The sequence below is a fragment of the Chiloscyllium punctatum genome, chromosome 25 (genome assembly GCF_047496795.1).
Source record: "Chiloscyllium punctatum isolate Juve2018m chromosome 25, sChiPun1.3, whole genome shotgun sequence".
Classification (NCBI taxonomy): Eukaryota; Metazoa; Chordata; class Chondrichthyes; order Orectolobiformes; family Hemiscylliidae; genus Chiloscyllium; species Chiloscyllium punctatum.
In genome coordinates this window covers 47,608,351-47,627,022 of record NC_092763.1, presented here as the reverse complement: position 1 = coordinate 47,627,022, position 18,672 = coordinate 47,608,351, and positions in this window count along the sequence as shown.

The window sequence follows — 18,672 nt, the reverse complement described above, 5'->3', positions numbered from 1 at the left end:
GACAGGGACAGTTTGTCTTGCACCTTTTCTCAACTGTACCAGTCTCAGATTGATCTCTTTCTTCACTATCCCCCTGGGTCCCACCCCCTTACTAGTTTAAATCCTTCCAAACAACCCTAGCAAATCTCCCTGCCAGTACATTAGTGCCCTTCCAATTCAGGTGCAATCCATCCTTCTTGTACAGGTCACTTCTACCCCAGAAGAGATTCCAATGATTCAGGAATGTGAATCTTTCTTCCATACACCAACCCCTTAGCCATGGATTCATCTGTTCTATTCTAGTATTCCTACACTCACTAGTTCATAACACCAGGAATAATTTAGATATTACTACTCTCCAGGACCTTCTTTTTAGATTCTTGCCTAACTATTCCCTCAGAATCTCATCCTTTTCCCTTTCTATGTCATTGTACACATTGGAGCCAATGACATCCTGCTGGTCCCTCTCCCCCTCGAGAACATTCTGCACCCTCTGAGGCATCCTTGATCCTGGCACCAGGGAGGCAACACCATTCTGATTTTTCATTCCTGGCCACAGACATCTGTGCCTCAGACTAGAGAGTCCCCTAACACAAATCACTCTTAGAACCCAACATACCCCTCATTACATTAAGGCCAGTGTCAATACCAGAAACCTGGCTGCTCATGCTCCATTCTTTGAGTCCATTACCCCCTAACTTCCCAAAACAGCATACTTGTTTGAAGTGGGGATAGCCACAAAAACTCCTGCACTATCTGCTCAACTCTCTTACCTTTCCTAGAGTTAACCCATTTTTGTGACTGTATCGCCAGCTTTTCTCCCTTCCTATAACTGCCATCCATCACACCTCCTTGCTTTTGTAAACATTCCTCATTGCCTCTAAATGTCACTCCAACCAATTCATTCAATTAGATAGGATTTACAAACAATGGCACTTATTGCCAATATAATCCTCAGTAACAAACTCTGTAAACTTCCACATCTAACCAAAGCATATCACTCTAAAGTGCCATCTTTTTTCTCTCCTACAGACCCAGAAAAATAGCACCATCTTATTCTTCTACAAAAGACTGCTCCAGGCTAACTTAATACTTAAACTTAAATATAAGGTGTAACCAAGAGACATCTCAGTAAAACACACAATCAAGAAAGAACCCACTACTAATTATTGTAGATTGACAACAAGGCTACAGTTAAAACTATTCATTTATATGAATCTGCTGTGACCTCTCCCAAGCAGGTTCCTCCAAGATCAGTGGTGAATTTCACCATTTATTAGTTTTCTTAGATACACTCCAATGTCCAGCAATACACACATTTAACAGCTAAGGCACTAACTCCACAGGTTCACTGCTGTGTCAGTTAGCAATGTGGGTTTCTTTCTCTCTCCTGCACTGACTTGACCACGTGCTGCCTTTGTCAGTACTTCTCCCTTTTAAAAGGGCCATTGATTTGACTGTTTTTTTCCTCCAAAGTTCTCAAACAATACAACAGCATGCAAAACAGCAACCGCTGCTCCTAGGATTCAAAGACATCACCTCCTATACCTAAAATACCTTTTCCTAAAAAAAAGGCAGCCTGTTACAGCCAGAAGGTTTTTTTTTTCCTCCATCCCAGATTACCTTCGGTCCTCACCTGAGGAGACTATAATCTCCTGGTTATATTGGTCAGCCAGGGTTTACCTGATTGGCCCAGGTTAACAACCTCAATCAAGAACCTCATAGTTAACAAGATCCATCTGGTCCTAACTACCACATCTGCCACTGGTGAATTTTCCCCAATATCTTGGCCTTCCAGTTTTTCTCAATATCTCACACCATTAGCCTTATTTTAGCCCATGATCTCATAAGGAGACACTTTTCTGGGACATATCTACCAAGGGATAGGGCTGGTTGCCTCCTATTTGGCGCTGCTGTGTACAATCCAAATTATCTCCACCTTTGTCGGTCTTGTTGTTTGACGTTTTTACTCAGGTGACCTGTTGATTGCTTATAGCCACAAAAATGTCCTGATCACATAGTCTTCTGCTTCGGGTGATATTCCTGGTTTCTACTGCAATTCTTGGCCTTGTTAATTTGCATCCTCTATCTTGTCTCCTATTTTCTGGGCTGTCACTGTTTGACTTTCCTTTCCTATTAATACGATTTCTTTCAACATTTCAATGGTGGCAAAGGATGTGAAGTTGTAATATCTGCTCACTAATGAACCATTACACACCTCAGAGAAAGCCAGGGTTTGTGTCAAATTGCACACAAATTTCTAACGTGTGCTATGTCTTAATCACTACCAAATGACTTTTCTAATGCTGAACATTTACTTTTCTAGGTGTGAAAATTCATTCCTATAGATTATAACTATTGTTGGAAATTATAATTAATTTTTAATTTTTATTTCGTTTATTTTTTTCTGTCTCTTTCTCTCTTAAGCTTATCTTTTTTCCCTGTTTACTTCACTTTTCCAAAAGACTGTATTTTCAGTTAAACATTCTAAGCAGACATTCACTAGATTAGACGCTGTGGGCAGTATCTAATGGAGGTGATGAGGCTGCATAGCAACCAAGAGCCACATGTCATCTTTTTTGCGGAGATCTGCCAAATTAAGCACAAATCAAGCACTTAGCTGTGCAGCAGCTGGCTTCCAAGAGGGACAAAGTAAAAAAAGCCACACTAATACTTGGAAATGAACATACTGGTCTAAAGACCTCCATTTTGAAGTGCACAAGGTGAGACAGACCAGTATACCTCTTACCAGTTTTATTGGCTTTCCTCCTGGGCTTCCCTGGGATCAAGAACTTTTTATACGGAATTCGAACCCAACAAATATCTGCTTGCCAATCAGAAGCCAATAATGCTTCACTGCTTGATCACAACATCGGGGAGGCAGGGGCCTCTGCTGGACATACATACACACAAAGCCATCCTGATACTTTTATCATTAACCAGACACTATATGCCTCTGAACAAGGAACTTTGTGCCTCGTGGAAATCCACAAACAGCTCTGACAGGGTTTACCTTTTGGACTTCATGCATGAGAATGTCCTGGTCTGCTGCTGGATGAATGTCAGTGTGACATGCCCTTTGGTGGGGATTAATTGCTCAGTTAAGGGCCTTCATTAACAGCAGGGTGGGAAGGTCATCCATGGGGAAGGGATGGGAAGGCTGCGGATGCCCACCTGCCACCCTTTTACCCAGTTAAATACTTACCCACTTCCAAATTAACCATCGGGTAGGAAATAAATTCTGCTCTGCTTGCTTCAGCAATAATTCATCAACTTCTTTCAACCCAACTGCTAGACTGCCATCAGCCTTTTGTTTTTTTGAAACTTGCTGATAGCAAACACTTAAGGATGACATTAATCCTAATGTTGAAAATCCTCTCTTAATCTTAGGAGAATCTCAAGGTACTAGGGTACTCTGACCTAACAAAATTGTCCCTGTTTTGGAGAGAGTCTGACTTTGTGCCTATCATACATTTCCAGTCCTCAGTACAGACTACCGCTGGCAATCCTGTGGTAGCGGTGCAGTATCAGCACCATGTGGTAAATGTTAAATAAGGGAAATGTTTTACTCCTTCACAGCTGTGTGTCACAATGCCAGCCTCTGCACTTGTGAAATTAAATTTTCATGTTCTTTTTGCAAGAATTTATGTTTCATAACCTATTGTAAATTCTTTGCCATTCTTACACGCAGATGTTTGTGAGCTCAATCTTGCCAGAAGTAACAGGATACAATCACTGATAAACACTGCGATACACAGACTTGCATTATTCTGAAATGTTGAACAACGTGTGATATATTTTAGCCATCAGCAGGAACAAATAGATTTCACAACATTCTGGTTTATTGCTTTGCCCAAAGCTGCTTTCATTTCCTTGAACCTTGTGTTTTAGTCAACGTAGGATTGCATGTCAAATTGAAATTCAGTTCTTGGTGTGCTCTGCCCTCCATTGAACTGTAAACATTTGATTAATGATCCAAGATCCAACCACTGAAACATTCCATTTGACATGGATGAGTAACAATCTTTTTTGACCAAAATGATCAAGAAAATGAAGATGATCCATCAACAAACTTTGTGGGCTCAATTCTGAGGTATCTAAATTGGAGTAGTCAAATGAATGTTGTGTATCAGTCCTGAAAAGTTTGCTTGTAGAATTACAGAAATAAAGTCATTTAGCTCCTTTTAGAACAACATTACAAACTCAAGTTCCGAATGCAAAGCATGTCTTGTACCGTTTGTTCAAAGACACATCCCCTTGATTTTCATTTATAAGTTTACAACACCTATCAAATTATTGCTTTTCTTCCTGCTTTTTTTTTTGCCCTTTTTGTCTCTCACAGATCTGGTAATTCTCACAGTTATTCCCTCATTAATAAATAAATTTGTCACATCTCAATCTATCACTGAGGGTAATCGATATACCTCGTACCATGGTAAATAGTACCTTATGATTCTTCACCAGTTTGTACAATCCTCCTAAAATTGTCAAAGGGTTAACTTTACCTTTAATTGTAGGAATAGCTACAGAACATGCGCATAAGGAGCTATCATAATGTTGTCAGATCACTTGGTACTGGAACTTAAGTCTGTGCAGCTCCATAAGATGTAATCTTTTAAGATCCCTTATGTATAGCTTTGTTGAATAAAAATCATTAATGTTGTGTAGACAGTATTGTCTTACTATACAGTAACAACAATGACTGGACTCACGAAAATAGAGAAAAATGGCAAAGAGAGGCTGAAGTGAAGATTAAGGATATTCTCATATTATGGGGATAAAGTTAGGCTGACACAATGATCTGAACACCAAAACAGTGGAGAAATCTAAAGAGAAACTCAGCAGCGAAAGGAAGTAATGAACTTCAAGGTGCACCTTAATACCAAACAGTGGGGAGAGAAATCCTTGGCAATAACCAAATATATGAGAATGCCCACAGCATAGAATATGGGAGGCAGTGACAAAATCGATCAGCCACAGTGAGTCATGAATTAGTTTACGTCAGAAATAGGAAGCAAGAATTGAACAAACAAAATCCTTATGCATGGAAAGCCTACACAAAAGCTAAACAGCCCAGCATGAGAAAATACAAGGGGCATTTTGATTGCCAGAATCCATGAAGCAAATCTTTACTGGACCTTTGTTATGAAGAGATGTGATCCAAATATGATTTTTTAAAAGATCACATAGGCCAATATAAATTGGTCTTGAATCATCAAACCAAGAATATTTTGCTAAAAGGAGACAATGTTCAACACCAACAGTGATGCATGTGATAGTGTCATGGAGTCTGAAGACCATTCAGAGACAGGTCAGTGACTCAAGTTGTGAGTGGAATAAGACGACTGCATTTTCAAACTCAATGAGAGGGAATTTGAGGACTTTCTAAGAAGCAATAGTTTAGTTCTTTATGTCTCTTTCTTTGCATCTCTTTTAAGCAGTGAATGAGCTGAAAACCCAACAGGCATCATCCTTTTTTCTCGAGTAACTCTGCAGGAATTTAGCCAATTTATAGCTATCCTATCTGTGGGTCTGGAGTCACCTGTAGTTCAAAGTAGGTAAGGGCAGCAGTTTCCTTCCTTAACGAACATTTGTGGCTGAGTTGGGTTCTTGTAAAAATGGATTTGTGGTCATCATTATACTCTTAATTCCACATTTTTATTGAATTCAAATTCCACCATCTGCCACGGTGAGATTCAAACATGGATCCTCAGAATATTACCTGGGTCTCTGGATTAGCAGTGCAATGATAATACCATTAGGCTGTCTCCTGACCTCATTCTACATAATGTTCACTCCCTTCATCACCGATGCTCAGTAGCAGTAGTGTGTACAATCTACAGGAATGCAATACAGAAATTCACAAAGCGTCCTTAGACAGCACATTCCAACCCAATGCCTACTATCATCGAGAAAGACAAGAGCAGCAGATACATGAAATAATAAAACAAAAGGCACCAGGCACAACTTCTATCTTGATTCACAAGTGTGAGGGATCAAACTGGGATGAAGTGGAAAGTTTAAGTATTCATATACAATAATTTTTTTTTTAGGAGGTTAGCTTAATTTTCACTTTATGGTAAATTCTTGGTGGTCTTCTAAGGGACATGATCACATGCTGAGATGGAGCACCTGTACGACAGACGTTGTCAATCATTTAGGTCCAGTAGGATCAGCATGCGGTTAGGCAAGTGAGTGTATACAATTTTTTGTCAGGGCACATGTGACTTTATCAGTAGAGTCAGTGAACTGCTTTGAATTTCTTAATATCAAGGTTTTTTTGTACAAGCTTATGGATTGGCCTCCTTGCTCAAAGGACCTGAGGGAAAGGTGGTGGGCCATTCTGCCCTTCAAGCCAGCACCACCATTCATTATGATCATGGCTGATCATCCTCAATCAGTATCCTGTTCCTGCCTTATCCCTGTAACTCTTGATTGCACTATCCTTAAGAGCTCTATTCAACTCTTTTTTGAAAGTATCCAGAGACTTGGCCTCCACAGCCTTCTGGGGCAGAGCATTCCATACACCCACCACTCTCTGGGTGAAGAAGTTTCTTCTCAAATCTGCTCTAAGTGGCCTACCCCTTATCTTTAAACTGTGTACTCTGGTTCGGGACTCACCCATCAGTGGAAACATGCTTCCTGCCTCCAGAGTGTCCAATCCTTTAATAATCTTATATGTCCCAGTCAGATCCCCTCTCAGCCTTCTAAACTCAAGCATATACAAGCCCAGTCGCTCCAGTCTTTCAGTGTAAGATAGTCCCACCATTCCGGGAATTGACCTCATGAACCTACACTGCACTCCAATAGCCAGAATGTCTTTCCTCAAATTTGAAGACCAAAACTGCACACAATATTCCAGGTGCGGTCTCACCAGGGCCCTGTACAGCTGCAGAAGGACCTCTTTGCTTCTATACTCAATTCCTCTTGTTATGAAGGCCAGCATGCTATTAGCTTTCTTTACTGCCTGCTTCAAGGGGTGGGGGAGACTAGATACTCAAGACAGTTTGGTGGCTGCCAAACAATTTGGGAATCATGGGCCAGTAGCAACCATATATGTACCAAAAATTGCATCATTGCATCCTATGCCAATAATTACACTTGCTGTTTATAACTCCCAAAATTCTGTCAGGCTCACTGTTGAAGGGCTCCCTGAAGGTAATGGTCCACAAACAATCACCACCCAAATGTTCTTTATTACACACTTTCCAGCACAGGTCATGAAATGCCAGTAAAAGCCAAAACCAATCCACAACTCTGCCTAATCCCTACTTGACCCGGGCAAAGATTTCAACACATTGAAGATAAGTATCTATGCATGTAATGTTTGATCTGTGATTCCTCTGCTGGTTTCAGCTGCCTGAAGGGATCAGAGGAATGTTACAGACATTTTTTCCCTTTTTGCCTCTAATTTTTTCATCTCAGTCTCCCAGGAAATTACATGGCTGCAGGGGTGTGGAAAAGGTGGGAGGGAGGAAACAAATCATTTGCTATGATTGTCTCACCATCATGTTGAGGGAGCAGACTTGACAAATGGCTACTGTTCTTTTACTGCCTATACACTTGTGCATATTTGCCACAATATCACAGTGGTTGTATTTCTCCACAGAGGTATTTGAAATCCTGAGCATTTAAGATCTGTAACAGCAGAAACCTCTTTAAATAGTCTGGAATTGGAACTTCCGTTATTTTAGAACAAAAACGTTGACTTTTAAAATTTGGATACAATACCAGGACTGGGTGAAATGTGCATTGACTTACAGCGATTAGAAGGAACACAGGCTCTTCAAATTTCCAACTGCCATTAGAAAAGAAACACACATGTTTTGCTGTAAATTAATGATGGTCCCATTTTATGGACTGAGAGTGCTTATTAGCTAACAGGATCCTAATATTTATTCTTTCTTTTATACAGCAGAGTATTCTGGAAACAGGATATGAGACTTTGTGGTCCTGAAGCTTTTAAACATTTTATTAGATTACACAGTTCAAATTATGGAATGTTAAGCTTTTTAAAGTGCAAGCAATGTAAAAAATATTGACGAAATCTTATTCATCCTCCTTCCTGCAGAAATGCCCAAATAATACCGTGTGGCAAAAAAAAAGATTGAGATGAAGGAAACTTCTCATTTTTTTACAAAAGGTATTTAGGATGCCACACTTTTATTCAAGATAGACATAAACAAAGAGCTGTAATTAAACATTCAAAACTTCTGTCCCATTTTCTTACTTGAACTCTACATATTTAGATTGAGCCAATCACCAGGAATGATAATCCAAGATATAGTTTGACAGAACTGATGGAGTACAGGAAAGAGCAGCAGGATCCATTTGTGATATTAAAGGAATGAACTCTGATGAATGTCTTGATAAGCATTAGCAATGTAAAAAATGAGGGTCTCTGAGAAGACTATACTGAGGCATACATTATACTTTGAGAATAGAGGCCATTTACAGTATAGGAATAATCAAATAGCCCATCAGGATGACAGAGCACAACTCTCGGGTTGGTCAGGGTCATTTTTGACAGGTATCACATTGCATACTTTGGATTGCCTGGAGAGAGCTACAGTTGGTTGCTGGGAATGATTCTGTGCTCAGAAACACAGCCCCCGATTGTAATATTCCCCACTTCCTTGGCTCTGACGGATAGAAGAAAATGGAAGAATTAAAATATTAAGATTGAGAAACCCAATCCCAAACCAAACACATTCCTGTTAGTTTAAAATTTAACAAAAAACAAGGGTCTGGAAAGATTAATACTGACGTATACAGTAAGCACCATTCACTATCATGTAGACTTCAGGCAGAACAGCTTAGCCTCTCAAAAGAGTGAGACCTCCCCACATCTGATCCTCCTCAAAATCTCTAACAACGCCTACTATAGGAGTGTTACCAGTAACTAGTTGCTAACATTCAATAAATTATATCTTCTTCACTACAGGAAACTCTTCTAGTTAGACCAGGAAGTGTTTTCCATGACCACTCTAGACCAAGGGGCTCTTGTAGTCTCCTACACTTAAAAATGATGGTGAAAACACTCTTTATCAAGAACTGTGTAATCCTCTATTTTAGCTTCGAAACTTTGGAAAATTATTGCTCTAGTATAGCAATAAAGAGCAGCAGAACTGCTATTACTCTGAAACAAAAGTACTTTAAGCAAACAAAATGTATAATCAATTCAGGAACTAATGGCAATATACTCAAATAAATGTGAAATATTGTGGATGCCGGAGAAGTGAGATAAAAACAAAACACCTGGAGAAACTCAGTAAGTCTAGCAGCATCTGTGGATAGAGAAACAGAGTTAATATTTTGACTCTTATATAACTTCCTCAGAAAAAGAAAAAAGCAGGAAATTAGTGTTTTTTTAATGCTGTTGATAGAGGAGGAGGTGCAAGTCAAACAGATTTTGAAGGAGCATACAGCAAAAGCCAAAAGGTTTGTTAACGGCAGTGACAGAGTTGGAAAATGGATGTAAATAAAAATGTAAAAAGAAGAAAATGGGCCCTTCTTCTACAAGAAAAGTTGAAAAACACAAACAAAACATGACTGGGGAAAGGAATGTGGGGATATAAGACAAATAAAGGACAGAAGTCATTACCCATTGTGTGCACTAGAAAAAAATTTTGGTGGCCAGATAACTGGCTGGACAGAAGTTGCTCCATAGCCATAAGCTTCTAGTGGAATCTCTGGAGTTACTGATCAAACTAATTGGCTGAAAATGTCAACAGTCCTGGTAGCATCAATGCACCATTGTGGTGCTTCCAGGGCTGCAGGCAAGCCACCCAGAAGCCCCATGCTTGAGTAAGAACAGGAGTACCCTGGAGCAAACTTAAAGTGATGTCGCAGAATTGCATTCATGGAGCATAAGTAACATAGTGTGGGTGGAGTTAGAATGCTGTAGAACAATACACTGGAGTACGTACATCACTCTAGAATGAAAAAGAATCTGAAGACATTCTGGACAAGAACATATAGAAGCTATATTAGTCTTTACATAATGTAAGTATGGGATTAGAGTCTGCTATATCATTGATCACAATGTGTAGTAGTATTCAATATTAATGTTTAATAAATAGTGTTACTTTGAATTCTAAACCCTAAGTCAGTTCTTGTTTTCTCCAGTCTGTGTACATATAATATAATTTGAAAAACTTCAAAATCACACAGTAAAATAAATGTCATTACTATCCCAACGCTATCATTACACAGTACTCAAACACCAGGGAAAGCTTCCCTCTTTATCATGTCCAATAGTTGGCTTGTTTCTTTCAATTCCCAAAGCTTGATAGCCTGTTCCTTGATTATTCACATGATTGATGTTAGAATTTCTCAGCTTCAAATAATCCTGTATAACCAAATACTTCTGATCTGGAACTTTCAAACTGAAACAGTTGCACTGAATTAATCTATTCCATAACTGTTCTGAACTAATTCCTTTTTGAGAAGAATCCATTCTTACATTTAACTTCAAACATGATATCTGCAAAGTCTTCATTTATTTTGCATAATAAACCTCTTTTATTGACAAAAACCAAATCTGCAGCATTGCATTCTTGTGTTTTCGTGAAAGACCACCTTACTAAATAAAGAAATACAAATTGTGATATATAAAGCCAAATTTCAGTCTGGGATCTGATTTGTCATTATTAAAATCAGCTGAGGTCATAATTATTAAAAACAATATTTATAAAACATAGCTACCTGCATATGTTTCAGTGCTATAATAATAACATTTTACAAAACAAAGATCCAACAACAACTTTACTCAAGAATATATTATAATGTAGTGTCATGAGAAAGAGCTCATTAATAACCTTCATGGAGAGGATCCTTTACAAAATAGTGACTGTAATATATTAGAATTTTACATGATGTATGAATATGTCAGAGTTGATTTTGAAACTAGGGTCTTAAATCTGAACAAAAGAAACTATGAGGGCATGAGAAGCAGCTTGGCTAAAAGATTTGATGGGACACAGGCAATGGTTAGTGTTTAAGGAAACATTATAATGTCTATAACAGATGTATATTCCTCTAAGGCAAAAACACTCAGAGGTAACCCTGAATCAACTATGGTTAAAAAGGAAGTTAAAGACTGCTTTAGATCAAAGGAAATGACTTATAAAAATGCCAGAAGTAGTGGTAAAGATGCTTTAAGAAACTGATAATGTAGGGAAAAGAGAATGTGAAAGCAAGACATCAGGGAACATAAAGACAAACTGTAAAAGTTTCTATGGATACGTGAAAGGGGAAAGATTAGCAAGTACAAATGTAAAATCATTAGAGGTGAGGACTGGAGAATTTACAGTAGATAATAGGGAAATGGCATAGAAAATATGTAGTTACCATAAGAGGCCTGAAGGACATAAGCAATGATGAGATTTATGGCAGAATCATGTTGACGTTCAACACGAACTTTAGAAGTAACTCACTGCATCTTTTATGCATTTGTCAGGTGTTGTTTAAGGGGCATTATAGCTTGATAAGTGACTTAGTAACAATACAATTAGCTTCAATAACATTCAAGTTCCTACCTTGGGCGGCACGGTGGCACAGTGGTTAGCACTGCTGCCTCACAGCGCCAGAGACCTGGGTTCAATTCCTGCCTCAGGCAACTGACTGTGTGGAGCTTGCACATTCTCCCTGTGTCTGCGTGGGTTTCCTCCGGGTGCTCCAGTTTCCTCCCACAGTCCAAAGATGTGCAGGTTAGGTGAATTGGCCATGCTAAATTGCCCGTAGTGTTAGGTAAGGGGTAGATGTAGGGGTATGGGTGGGTTGCGCTTCGGCGGGGCGGTGTGGACTTGTTGGGCCGAAGGGCCTGTTTCCACACTGTAAGTAATCTAATCTAATCTAATCTAAATGTACCAAACAAATTAGACATTGGTGACTTTTGATTGCTGCTATTTGTGAGGATCTTCCATATTGATCAGTACCAAACAGCATCTCAGGGTAAAATCCACGAGCACAGCCTCACGTACACTTCATCCATGGGTGCTGCCATCGGACAATTGCCAACACCTCATGATCCACATGGCACGTCTTCAGTCCACTTGCAGCACATTTAGGAGAACTGCATTATTGCAGGGCACACCAGCAATTAGCATTGAAGGCTACAGCAAGGACACTTTGCAAACATTGACAGGTATTCAGCTCACAGTTTGGACTAGACTGAATATCATGGCTCTTCACTTACTCTTTTTGTGTTTGCTCTCTTAGCACATAACTGTATGCTCACAGCATCGACTTGTTGCCTTGCCTTGCTATGTAATGCCACCCTATTAGCATGTTACTGTTTCAGGCAGAGTCAAAGAAGATCAGTACTTTCGTGTTGACCCTGCTCTTTTACTTAGACCCACAGACAGGCTGCTTGTCAGTAGGGACCTGTCCAGGTGGTATTGGGGTATGCCTCGCTGAATGACAAACTGAGTCTTCAATCTAAAACATACAGCGTGTGCCTGAGAGGCTTCATCAGCTAAATGGCCATGTCAGAAAATGGGCTGGTCTTCATTCTAGGGGTGGTGGGACTTTCAGCCAGGGGATTCCAGTATTATCAGTCATAAGCACAAGTCTGCAGACAGTCCACGGGCTTGATCATGGTCATTCTTCCACTTGAGTGAGTCGCAGTGGGGATTTGTCCAACAGTATGGGGAGTGGGCAAAAGTCAGTCCTGTAGGGCCATCATAAGCAGTCTCTGGGAATCATGCATTGTTAGTCAGGAGCTGAAAAGACAGCAGTCAGGGGTCTGTTCGTTCATACCTAGGGACTGCTCGTTGAAGTCAGTCAGAAGTCTGGGTGAATACAGTCCTGGGTTGTTCTGTATTGACTGTAGATGTGGATGCAAGGGGTCCTTTAGGGGTAGCGAGGCAATTCATCGTCAAAGGGGTTAAGGAGACAAAGCTGGTAGGAGAGACGATGATAGGCGAATTCTCAAAGTGGGGGTTGGCAGAACAGCATTGCTGGATATAGCAGGCTCTAGAATGGGGATTAACTACCACCATGGCCTCCACAGAGACAGGATATAAGACAAGGGTAGGAGTAAGTGAGGACTGCAGATGCTGGAGATCAGAATCGGGAATGTGGAGCTGGAAAAACACAGCAGGTCAGGCAGCATCTGAGGAACAGGTGCATTGACATCTCAGGCAAAAGCCCTTCATCAGACTTTCACCTTGGTTATGGAGAGAGATAGGTGCGCACAACAAGGAAGTTTTTACAATTGGGGGAAGGGAAATTACGATGCTGTAAGACAGGATTTGAGGAGCATACGTTGGGAGCATAGGCTGTCAGGGAAGGATGTGGTGGAAATGTGGAACTTTTTCAAGGAGCAGATACGACGTGTCCTTGATATGTATGTACCGATCAGGCAGGAAAGAAATGGTCGTGTGAGGGAGCCTTGGTTGACGAGGGAGGTTGAATGTCGAGTAAAGAGGAAGAAGGAGGCTTACATAAGGTTGAGGAAACAAGGTTCAGACAGAGCAGTGGAGGGATACAGGATAGCCAGAAGGGACCTGAAGAAAGGGATTAGGAGAGCTAAGAGAGGGCATGAAAAATCCTTGGCGGATAGGATCAAGGATAACCCCAAGGCATTTTATGCGTATGTGAGAAACCTGAGAATGACGAAAACGAGGGTAGGTCCGATCAAGGACAGTGGTGGGAGACTGTGTATTGAGTCGGAAGAGATAGGAGAGGTCTTGAACAAGTACTTCTCTTCAGTATTTACGAACGAGAGGGACCGTATTGTTGAAGAGGAGAGTGTGAAACGGACTGATAAGCTAGAAGAGATACCTGTTAGGAAGGAAGATGTGTTGGACATTTTGAACAACTTGAGGATAGACAAGTCCCCCGGGCCTGACGGGATATATCCTAGGATTATGTGGGAAGCAAGAGAGGAAATTGCAGTACCGTTGGCAATGATCTTCTCGTCTTCACTGGCAACGGGGGTGGTACCAGGGGACTGGAGAGTAGCGAATGTTGTGCCCCTGTTCAAAAAAGGGAATAGGGATAACCCCGGGAATTACAGGCCAGTTAGTCTTACTTCTGTGGTAGGCAAAGTAATGGAAAGGGTACTGAGGGATAGGATTTACGAGTATCTGGAAAGACACTGCTTGATTAGGGACAGCCAGCACGGATTTGTGAAGGGTAGGTCTTGCCTTACAAGTCTTATTGAATTCTTCGAGGAGGTGACCAAGCATGTGGATGAGGGTAGAGCAGTGGATGTGGTGTACATGGATTTTAGTAAGGCATTTGATAAGGTTCCCCATGGTAGGCTTATGCGGAAAGTCAGGAGGCATGGGATAGAGGGAAATTTGGCCAATTGGATAGAAAACTGGCTAACCGGTAGAAGTCAGAGAGTGGTGGTAGATGGTAAATATTCAGCATGGAGTCCAGTTACAAGTGGAGTTCCGCAGGGATCAGTTCTGGGTCCTCTGCTGTTTGTAATTTTTATTAATGACTTAGATGAGGGAGTCGAAGGGTGGGTCAGTAAATTTGCAGATGATACAAAGATAGGTGGATTTGTGGACAGTGAGGAGGGCTGTTGTCGGCTGCAGAGGGACTTAGATATGATGCAGAGCTGGGCTGAGGAGTGGCAGATGGAGTTCAACCCTGCCAAGTGTGAGGTTGTCCATTTTGGAAGAACAAATAAGAATGCGGAATACAGGGTTAATGGTAGGGTTCTTGGTCAGGTGGAGGAACAGAGGGATCTTGGGGTCTATGTACATAGATCTTTGAAGGTTGCCACTCAGGTGGATAGAGTTTGTAAGAAGGCCTATGGAGTATTATCGTTCATTAGCAGAGGGATTGAATTCAAGAGTCGTGAAGTGATGTTGCAGCTGTACAGGACTTTGGTTAGGCCACAGTTGGAGTACTGTGTGCAGTTCTGGTCGCCTCACTTTAGGAAAGATGTGGAAGCTTTGGAGAGGGTGCAGAGAAGATTTACCAGGATGTTGCCTGGAATGGAGAGTAGGTCGTACGAGGATAGGTTGAGAGTTCTCGGCCTTTTCTCGTTGGAACGGCGAAGGATGAGGGGTGACTTGATAGAGGTTTATAAGATGATCAGAGGAATAGATAGAGTAGACAGTCAGAAACTTTTTCCCCGGGTACAACAGAGTGTTACAAGGGGACATAAATTTAAGGTGAAGGGTGGAAGGTATAGGGGAGATGTCAGGGGTGGGTTCTTTACCCAGAGAGTGGTGGGGGCATGGAATGCGCTGCCCGTGGGAGTGGTAGAGTCAGAATCATTGGCGACCTTTAAGCGGCATTTGGATAGGTACATGGATGGGTGCTTAATCTAGGATAGAAGTTCAGCACAACATCGTGGGCCGAAGGGCCTGTTCTGTGCTGTATTGTTCTATGTTCTATGTTCTATGTTCTATCAGGATTGAGGCTTGTGGGCCAGGCAGTTAAGAGATAAATGGAAGGGTTGGGTGGGGTGGGGGGGGGGGGGGGGGGGCGGGGGAAGGTAGCTGAGAAAGCGATAGGTAGATGAAGGTAAGGGAGAAGGTGATAGGTCGGAGAGGAGGGTTGAGACGAATAATGGGAAAGGTGATAGACAGGTCAGGAAGGTGGTGCCGAGTTGGTGCTTGGGACTGGGATATTGTGGGGGGAGGGGAAATGAGGAAACTGTTGAAATCCACATAGATCTCATGTAGTTGTACGGTCCCAAGGTGGAATATGAGGCAATGTGGGAACAAATTACATAGGAAGGAAAAGGATGAGATTCTGAAGGGAGATTACAGAGAGTTAGACAGGAATTTAAAAAGGAGATCCTCGAAAATAGTAATATCTGGATTACTCCCGGTGCTACGAGCTAGTGAGGGCAGGAGTAAGAGGATAGAGCAGATGAATGCTTGACTTAGGAGTTGGTGTGTGGGAGAAGGATTCACATTTTTGGATCATTGGAATCTCTTTTGGGGTAGAAGTGACCTGTACAAGAAGGACAGATTGCACCTGATTTGGAAGGGGATTAATATACTGGCAGGGAGAAGTACTTGGGAGGATTTAAATGAATAAGGTTGGGGGCTGGCACCCAGGGAGATAGTGAGGAAAGAGATCAATCTGAGACTGGTACAGTTGAGAACAGAAATGAGTCAAACAGTCAGGGCAGGCAGGGACAAAGCAGAGACAAGGTAGGACAAGCAGATGAACTCAGGGCATGGTTAAGAACATGGGACTGGGATATCATAGCAATTACAGAAACATGGCTCAGGGATGGACACGACTGGCAGCTTTATGTTCCAGGATACAAATGCTACAGGAAGGACAGAAAGAGAGGCAAGATGGGAGGGGGACTGGATGTTATTTGGGTGGAGCTGAGAAATAAGAAAGGGATGATCACCTTATTGGGATTGTATTTTAATAACCCCCTAATAGTCAGCGGGAAATTGAGAAACAAATTTGTAAGGTGATCTCAGTTATCTGTAAGAATAACAGGGTGTTATGGTAGGGGATTTTAATTTTCCAAACATAGACTGGGACTGCCATAGTGTTAAGGGTTTAGCTGGAGAGGAATTTGGTAAGCATGTACAAGAAAACTTCCTGATCCCCAATATGTGGATGTTACTAGAGAAGGTGCAAAACTTGACCTATTCTTGGGAAATAAGTCAGGGTAGGTGACTGATATTATTGGGGGAGCACTTTGGGGCCAGCAACCATAATTCTATTAGTTTTAAAATAGTGATGGAAAAGGATAGACCAGATCTAAAAGTTGAAGTTCTAAACCGGAGAAAGGCCAATTTTGACAGTATTAGGCAAGAACTTTCAAAAGCTGATTGGGGTAGATGTTTGCAGATAAAGGACACTGGAAAATGGGAAGCTTTCAGAAATGACATAACGGGAGGCTAGAGACAGCATACTCATGTTAGGGTGAAATGCAAGGCTGGTAAAATATAGGGAATGCTGGATGACTAAAGAAATTGAGGGTTTGATTAAGAAAAAGAAGGAAGCACATAGACAGGATAGATCGAGTGAATCCTGAGAAGAGTATAAAGGCTGTAGGAATGTACTTAAGTGGGAAATCATGAGAGCAAAAAGGGGACATGAGATAGCTTTGGCAAATAGAGTTAAGGAGAATCCAAAGGGTTTTTACAAATACATTAAGGACAAAAGGGTAACTAAGGTGAGAACAGGGCCCTTCAAAGAACAGCAAGGCATCCTTGGTGTGGAACTGCAGGAGATGGGACAGATAATAAACAAGTATTTTGCATCAGTGTTTACTTTGGAGAAGGACATGGAAGATATAGAATGTAAGGATATAGATGGTGACCTCTTGAAAAATGTCAAGTGTTGGATGTCTTGAATTGCATAAAAGTCAATAAATCCCAGGACTTAATCATGTGTACCCTAGAACTCTGTGAGAAGCTAAAGAAGTGATTGCTGGGCCCCTTGCTGAGATGTTTGTATCATCAATAGTCACAGGTGAGGTGCCGGAAGACTGGAGGTTGGCTAATGTGGTGCCACTATTTAAGAAAGATGGTAAGGACAAGCCAGGGAACTACAGACCGGTGAGCCTGACGTTGGTGATGGGCAAGTAGTCGGAGGGAATCCTGAAGGACAGGATGTACATGTATTTGGAATGGCAAGGACTGATTAGGGATAGTCAACATGGCTTTGTGCATGGGAAATCATGTCTCATAAACTTGATTGAGGTTTTTCAAGAAACGGCACGGTGGCACAGTGGTTAGCACTGCTGCCTCACAGCGCCGGAGACCGGGTTCAATTCCCACCTCAGGCGACTAACTGTGTGGAGTTTGCACATTCTCCCCGTGTCTGCGTGGGTTTCCTCCGGGTGCTCCGGTTTCCTCCCACAGTCCAAAGATGTGCAGGTCAGGTGAATTGGCCATGCTAAATTGCCTGTAGTGTTAGATAAGGGGTTGATGTAGATGTAGATGTAGATGTAGGGGTATGGGTGGGTACGCTTCGGCGGGGCGGTGTGGACTTGTTGGGCCGAAGGGCCTGTTTCCACACTGTAAGTAATCTAATCTGTAAGTAATCTAATCTAAATCACAAAGAGGATTGATGGGAGAAGAATGGGAGCCATCATCTATATGAACTTCAGTCAGGCATTCGACAAGGTTCCCCATGGGAGACTGGTTAGCAAGGTTAGATCTCAAGAAACACAGGGAGAACTAGCTGTCTGGATACAGAACTGGCTCAAAGATAGATGACAAAGGATGGTGGTGGAGGGTTGTTTTTCAGACTGGAGACCAGTGACCTGTGGAATAACAACGATCGGTGCTGGGTCCACTACTTTTTGTCATTTATATAAATGATTTGGATGTGAGCATAAGAGGTACAGTTAGTAACTTTGCAGATGACACCAAAATTGGAGGTATAGTGGACAGCAAAGAAGGTTACCTCAGATTACAACGGATCTTGATCAAATGGGCCAATGGGCTGAGGAGTGGAAGATGGAGTTTAATTTCAATAAATGCGAGGTATTGCATTTTGGGAAAGCAAATCTTAGCAGGACTTATTCTATGGTAAGGTCGTAGGCAGACCTTGGAGTGCAGATTCATAGCTTCTTGAAAGTGAAGTCGCAGGTAGGTAGGATGGTGAAGAAGGCATTTGGTATGCTTTCCCTTATTGGTCAAAGTATTGAATATAGGAGTTGGGAGGTCATGTTGCGGCTGGACAGGACATTGGTTAGGTCACCTTTGGAATATTGCGTGCAATTCTAGTCTTCCTATCGGA